This window comes from Urtica dioica, chromosome 11 (assembly GCF_054948205.1).
Source record: "Urtica dioica subsp. dioica isolate 48M chromosome 11, U.dioica_male_clone48M_v1_H2, whole genome shotgun sequence".
Lineage (NCBI taxonomy): Eukaryota > Viridiplantae > Streptophyta > Magnoliopsida > Rosales > Urticaceae > Urtica > Urtica dioica.
In genome coordinates this window covers 4,869,375-4,877,339 of record NC_142766.1, presented here as the reverse complement: position 1 = coordinate 4,877,339, position 7,965 = coordinate 4,869,375, and the positions used below count along the sequence as shown (strand labels likewise).

The 7,965-nt window shown below is 44.9% G+C and overlaps 1 pseudogene; it reads left to right on the top strand.

Annotated features, from left to right (window-relative positions):
- The first annotated feature begins 6,596 nt into the window (after nt 1-6,596).
- LOC149380802 (secreted RxLR effector protein 161 pseudogene) lies at nt 6,597-7,271 on the top strand (annotated as a pseudogene).
- The last annotated feature ends 694 nt before the right edge of the window (nt 7,272-7,965 follow it).

Sequence of the window (7,965 nt, the reverse complement as noted above, 5' to 3'; positions counted from 1 at the left end):
TGCTCAAAGCAAATTTCCCAGGTTGAATGTCGATTTGAGAGAGATAGATCTCATCATGAGTGGAGGATTAAGCAGGACCATCGAGCTCATGCTGCCTATACCTCTCTGAAAGCCACAGCGAGAGAGGACTGGTATTTTGACAGTGGATGCTCTAGACACATGACTGGGGAGGAATCTTTTCTCAACAATGTAAAGAGTTGCACCAAGGGTCATGTCACTTTCGGTTGAGGATCTACAGGCACCGTTGTGGGAAAAGGGAAGCTGAATGTCTCAGGTCTGCCGGTCCTAGATAACATCCTTCTTGTTGATGGACTCAAGGAAAATCTCATCAGCATCAGTCAGCTGTGTGATCAAGATCTCACTGTCACATTCACCAAGAATGACTGCTCAGTTACACGTAAAGACAAATCCATCTATATGAAGAGATTGAGATCCCCAGATAACTGCTACCTTTGGTCTGGACCCTCAGTGCTATATCCTACGTGCCTCCTGAGTAAAGTTGATGCAGCTGATCTCTGGCATAAGAGACTTGATCACTTGAATCTGAGAAGCTTGGGGAATCTAGTCTCTAAGGAGGCAATTCGAGGGCTGCCTGAGCTCAAAATCAAGGAAGGAAGAATTTGTGGTCAATGTCAAGTTGGAAAACAAGTCCGTGCCTCCCACAAAAGGTAGACTTCCTCACCACCTCGCGAGTACTAGAACTCCTTCATATGGATCTCATGGGTCCTATGCAAGTAGAATGTCTTGGGGGTAGAAAATATATTCTTGTGGTTGTTGATGATTACTCTAGGTACACCTGGGTGGCGTTTCTGAAAAAAAAAACTGATGCCTTTGAGGCTTTTCGAATCTTAAGTTTGAGACTTCAACGTGAGAAAGAAAACTCTACAGGGAAGATTATGAAGATTCGCAACGATCATGGTAAAGAATTTGAAAATGGAAAGTTCTTGGAATTCTGTAGCTCTAATGGAATTAAGCACGAATTTTCTGCTCCTATCACTCCACATCAAAATGGCATTGTGGAAAGGAAGAACAAGACGATTCAAGAGATGGCAAAAGTCATGCTTCATGCCAAGTCTATGTCATATCGCTTTTGGGCGGAGGCTGTCAACACAGCATGCCACATTCATAATCGTGTGTCTATTCGCCCTGGCATGTCCTGCACCAGCTATGGAATTTGGCGGGGGAGGAAACCTAATGTCAAATATTTCCATATCTTTGACAGTCCGTGCTTTGTCCTTGCTGACAGGGAACCACGAAAGAAGCTTGATCCTAAGAGTGATGAAGCCATTTTTCTAGGCTATGCTTCTAGCGGTGCAACTTACAAGGTCTTCAACAAGCGAACTAAGTGCATTATGGAGTCTAGAAATATTGTTGTTGATGACGAAGACAAAGTCACTGAAGAAGATGAAACAAGCGAGCAATCTACTTCTGAAATTGTATCCAGTGTTCCTGAAGATGTCTCAGACACTGAAGATGCTTCCGCTGTCACTGTAGACAACTCTACACAGGGCTCTTTAGCCAAAAAGGTGTCCAACAGGTTCAAGAAAAATCTTCCTTCAGACGCCATTATTGGAGAACTAAATGATGGAGTCATTACCAGAAGAAAGGATCATGTGAATTATCGCGAAATGATTAGCAATATGTGCTTCACTTCCAAGATTCAGCCTAAAAATGTCACAGAAGCTGTTGGTGATGAATTTTTGGATGATTGCCATGCAAGAAGAACTGGTTCAATTTGAGAGAAATGAGGTCTGGAAACTTGTTCCACGGCCGGATGATGTCATTGTCATTTGTACCAAGTGGATCTTCAAGAACAAGCACTAGGACAAATGGGAAGGCTGATGTTACTCATATATTTTGCACACTCCGAGCATGCGTTCGAAAGCTCTGAGAACAAGAGGAATTCAACACTAAGCCCAAGTCGAATAGGTTCAAGGGACACATAAGATAAGGAACGACTCGTTCGTAAGGCAAGAACGAACCCTACCGAGCATAACTTCAGAGAAAAGAGAAGCTGTAGGTCAAAGACTAGTCAAATAAATGAAACACGTGTAAATAACTACCCACTACACACGTTCTGGGGACGGTTATCCCATAGCCGCTGAAGATGTGAGCTTGATCACCCCACGTAGTCGACCCCAAATATTATTAATAGAGGTAGAAACTCCGAAGACAAGAAGAATTCATTTTTTTTACACACACACTAGACCGGAAAGCTTCACCTGTCATTCAACACCCTCATTTGTAGTCTCTCTTTTACTAGATTCGTCTGTACTTATAGATAATCTTGCCTAAAATCTTGGAGTTCTCGGAGCTGCGTGCTCGGAATCAAGTGATCTTCGTGAGATAATTGTTGTAACATTTTTGTCTGTTAACATAGTTGAAAGACTTTGAGCTTTGGTTTTGAAGTCTAAAACTGGGAACATGGAGCTAGTTTTATTTATTTATTAAGGATATCAGAGAGTGTGTGTGATCAGATAGGAGATTCTTGGATTAAATTGACCCTTAGCGAGACTTTGTACGTCAACATACTTTGTCCGAACACGTAGAACTGGATTGATTGAGAACATAATGTTAAGATGAACGACATGTCACTTCCATGACATTTGTTATGCTGTCGTTGTTCTACTTTCCCTCTGCTATGTCTCAACAACTTCTAGAACAGTTTGTGGATATAAGCTTGACGTGTCTGTGCTTATCATCAATTCCTTCATCGTACAACCCTGGCATCAGCCTATTGGCTAATATATTATTCGTACAATTCACAACTGTATTGAGCCATATAGAGCAGAGGAATAGCCTCTGAATTCTAGGGTTAACCTACCTTGTATAAATTCAACAGTAATCAATGAGAAATATCATGGCTGATTTTATTCTTCTTTTGTGAATAGCTTTTATTACTTTCCTTTCATGGTATTAGAGCCTCTTTCAGCCTAAACAACCAAATGGCCGAACAAAATGAAAACCCCAACCCAGTCATAAATGAGCCACAAATCCCTCAGCCTATCATACCCATTGTTCTTCCCCAAATGATAAACCCGAATCACCAAATCCTAACCATCCGACTCACGGAAACAAATTACCTGTTGTGGCGTCAACAAGTCCTCACCGCTGTCAGGGGTTATGGCCTCACCGACATCCTTCTCCCACCCGGGCCACCACCACCACAAACCTTAAACAATCTCCCAAACCCGGCTTTCCTTCAGTAGGAGCAACAAGACCAGCTCTTAGCCTCTTGGCTCCTTGCTTCCATCAGCGAAGCCATTCTCGTGACCACAGTTGGCCTCCACAGCTCACACCAGATTTGGTCCTCCCTGGAACAAGCCTTCGCCGGCCAATCCAAAGCCAAAATCCTCCAATACAAACTCCAGGTGCAAACAATGAAGAAAGGGACCATGACTATGCGTGACTATCTCTCCAAAATGAAGGCGTGTATGGACGTGCTCTTCTCCGCAAGGCACAAGCTAACCGACGAGGATCAGATTTTTCATGTCCTCGCAGGTCTCGGCAGTGAATACGACCCAGTAGTCGTCTCCATCACAACCAGGTCCGAGCCCTTCTCACTGAATGACGTTGGCTCTCTTCTTCTCAGTTTCGAAGCACGCCTGGATCGAAGCCCCAACTCGACATCCGAGTCACATCTCCCGAGTGTAAACCTCACCCACTGCAACTCTCAACGCTGCCCTACAACTCTGCGCCCATATACAAACCAATCCCAACCTCACAACAGCTCCTACCCTTCAACCAACTCTTACCCGACAACACGAGATGGCAGAGGCGGTCGAGGGCGAGGCCGGAACAACTACAACCGTCTCCTGTGCCAAATCTGCGGAAAACAGGGTCACTTAGCAGCTCGATGCTTCAATCGCTTCAATAACTCCTTCAATGGCAACGACGGCAATGCGTACACCGACAACAACAACAACTTCTCGACGGCGCACAACCCGACATCTCTCGCCGCTGTATTCTGAACCCCTGACCAAGTCAATGATGATGCTTGGTACCCCGACTCCGGCGCCACCAACCACGTCACCAACGACCTGAACAACCTCAACCTCGCCAGTGAGTACCGAGGAAACAACAGAGTACAAATCGGCAATGGTACAGGTCTTCCAATCTCTAACATTGGCTACTCATATCTAATACCAACTCACTCCTCTCGACACACTCGTTTGATTATGAAAAATCTCTTACACGTACCTTCAATTACAAAAAATTTAATCAGTGTTTCTCAATTTGCTACCGATAACAATGTTTTCTTTGAATTTCACCCTCTTTCTTCTTGTGTTAAGGATCTGGAAACTCGGCAGGTTCTTCTTCGAGGGACGCTTGAGCATGGGCTGTATCGGTTCCACCTCGACCCCAAAGACAACAGATTCAGAGTTTCAACCTCAACCTCGACCACCACGACTCAACCCAACCCCATCCCATGTGTCCACTTAGTTCATAGACCATCTAAGCCTGTAGTTTTTCCTTTCAATCAAAGTGTCTCCAACACTAAGACCACAGAGTCTCAGATTTTAGCTTTCAATCAAAGTGTTTCCAACAACAAGAATGATGTAATTTTTTGGCATAGACGTCTTGGTCACCCAAACATCAAAATTATCAATAAAATTATGTCTTCTTGTAATACTTCTTTGTCAAAAAAAAACTTACTCTGTGTCCAGCTTGTCAACAAGGGAAGTCACACAAATTCCCATATTCACCTGCTTCAACTCTCACTGAAAAACCTTTGGATCTCATTCACAGTGACCTTTGGGGGCCATCTCCGATCCTTTCTCGAAACAGCTACAAATATTACGTTAGCTTCATCGATGCCCACACACGATACACTTGGATATACTTCTTGAAAAACAAGTCAGATGTGTTCAGCACCTTTGCCGAATTTAAATCCAAGGTTGAGCTGCAATTAAACCAAAAAATAAAAAGGGTTCAATCCGATTGGGGAGGGGAATTTCAAGCTCTTACTGATTATTTTACCTCATTAGGAATTGACTACCTAGTTTCCTGCCCACACACTCCCGAGCAAAACGGCGTCGCCGAGTGCAAACACCGTCACATAGTCGAAACCGGTCTCACTCTCCTAGCCCAAGCCAATATGCCTAAAAAATTTTGGGACGACGCCTTCTTCTCCGGCACATATCTCATAAATCGCCTCTCATCAAGTGTCTTGAATTTTCTCAGCCCCTATGAAAAGCTTCTTAACCGGAAACCGAACTATGACATGCTAAAAGTCTTTGGGTGCCTCTGCTTCCCAAATCTTCGCCCCTACACCAAACATAAACTCGAATTCCGGTCACAACCGTGCACCTTCATCGGCTACACACCACAACATAAAGGCTACAAATGTCTAGCCAAAGATGGGCGTACCTATATTTCCCGTGACGTCAAGTTCAACGAATCCGTGTTCCCTTATCGTTCTGACCCCTCACCTCCTCCAGCTTCGGTACCAGCCTCACCACCGCCCGTAATCGATAGCCCGTGCTCACGCCTCCCTTGCAGCTGCTGCCGATGCCTCAGGTACTTTCTCCAACACAATCACTCACTACTCCCTTAAATTCATCAACATCTTCAAACACAAACCACTCATCTACTACTGCCCCCATCTCACACAGCCCCTCACCATCACTTAACCACACTCCCCCAATCTCTCCACCTTCAAATGAGCAGCCTGTTTTAGACATTGCACCAACTGTACAACCTCCAGATTGTACCAACACCCACCACATGGTCACTCGGGCAAAATCCGGAATTCACAAGCCCAAAGCTTATATCACCAACATTCATGATACTTACAATTTTTGGTTGAGGATGAACCCAGGTCATTGCAAGAAGCCATTGACACACCACATTGGAGAAAAGCTATGTTGGTCGAACTTGATTCACTCAGCCACAACAAAACGTGGTCATTGACACCAGCTCCAACGAACCGGAAAATAGTCGGGTGCAAATGGATCTACAAAGTCAAAAGAAACTATCGAAGGCACGATCGCACGGTACAAAGCACGCCTCGTAGCAAAGGGATTCCACCAAATACCTGGATTGGACTTCGCCGACACATTCTCTCCGGTGGTGAAACCGGTCACCATTCGAGTGGTACTCACGGTTGCGTTATCCCGGGGCTGGCCTATAAATCAACTCGACATCAACAATGCGTTTTTTAACGGAGAATTGACCGAGGACGTCTTCATGGATCAACCCCCCGGGTTCGAAATCTCCTCTCCTCATCCTCGAGTTTACAAACTACACAAAGCCATCTACGGTCTCAAACAAGCCCCTCGGGCTTGGTTCGAGAAACTACGATCAACACTTATTGGCTTTGGCTTCACAGAATCAAAGGCGGACACATCTCTATTCATGCGATTTTCCCCTTCTTCGTCCATATATCTCCTGGTGTATGTCGACGACATCATCGTCACTGGCAGCGACTCAAAGGAAGTACAACGTCTCATCACCGGCCTCGACCGCGCCTTCTCCCTCAAAGACTTGAGTCCTCTAAGCTACTCCTTGGAGTTGAAGTTCGATACACCCCCACCGGGATTCACCTATCTCAGAAAAGGTACATCACCGACCTTCTTCACCGCACCAACATGATCATGGCAAATTCTCTCCCAACACCCATGATCATCGGTCTCCGATTATCTGCCCACAGCGGAGACCCCGTCGAAGACATTACCCTCTACCGGAGTGTGGTTGGGGCACTGCAGTACGCTACTATAACCAGGACAGAAATAAGCTTCAGCATCAATAAGGCCAGCCAATTCATGCACAACCCCTTACAGCCTCACTGGAAAGCAGTGAAACGAATTCTTCGTTATCTGCGAGGAACTCTCTCTTTTGGTCTCACTCTTCAGCGATCAAATCCTCTCCACATCACAGGCCACTCTACTGGTACACCACTCGACATAACTGGCTTCTTCGACTCCGATTGGGCAACCGACATCGATGACCGGCGATCCACCAGCGGCGTTTGCATCTTCCTTGGCAAGAACCTAGTGACATGGAGTTTCAAGAAGCAACCCACTGTGTCCCGGTCGTCCACGGAGGCAGACTATCGCAGCCTTGCCACCGCCACTGCTGAAATCTTATGGCTGCGCTCTCTTCTTCAAGAACTGCAAGTCTCCTCCAACCAAAAACCCATAATTTGGGACGACAACCTTAGCACTGTCCTTCTCTCAGCCAACCCAATACAAAACGCCCGGACAAAGCATATAGAGCTTGATCTGTTCTTCGTCCGAGAGAAAGTTCAAGATCAATCCCTCCAAGTTTGACATATTACAGCCTACCATCAAATCGCCGACATCCTCACCAAACCACTCTCGTCCAGCTCCTTCTCAAGCATCAGGAATAGACTGGGAGTTCGACCATTGGAGGGGAGTGCTCAGCTTACCAGGGGATGTTAAGATGAACGACATGTCACTTCCATGACATTTGTTATGCTGTCGTTGTTCTACTTTCCCTCTGCTATGTCTCAGCAACTTCTAGAACAGTCTGTGGATATAAGCTTGACGTGTCTGTGCTTATCATCAATTCCTTCATCGTACAGCCCTGGCATCAGCCTATTGGCTAACATATTATTTGTACAATTCACAACTGTATTGAGCCATATAGAGCAGAGGAATATCCTCTTAATTCTAGGGTTAACCTACCTCGTATAAATTCAACAGTAATCAATGAGAAATATCATGGCTGATTTTATTCTTCTTTTGTGAATAGCTTTTATTACTTTCCTTTCACATAACTGCACTGAGGTTACCGCACAAAATATCAGAAATTCTAGACTTAGAAACTCAGCCTTGGTGGATTAACACAAAAAAAGAATGTATCCACTACAGTTTTCGACTTTTGTAATTTGTATATAAGAAAATCAAATTTCTCATTCAATATTGAACCTCGAGTCTGAAGAGGAATTAGGTTGAAACTAACAGTGTGTTGCGTGATATCTAATCACTATAAGAAGAAAAA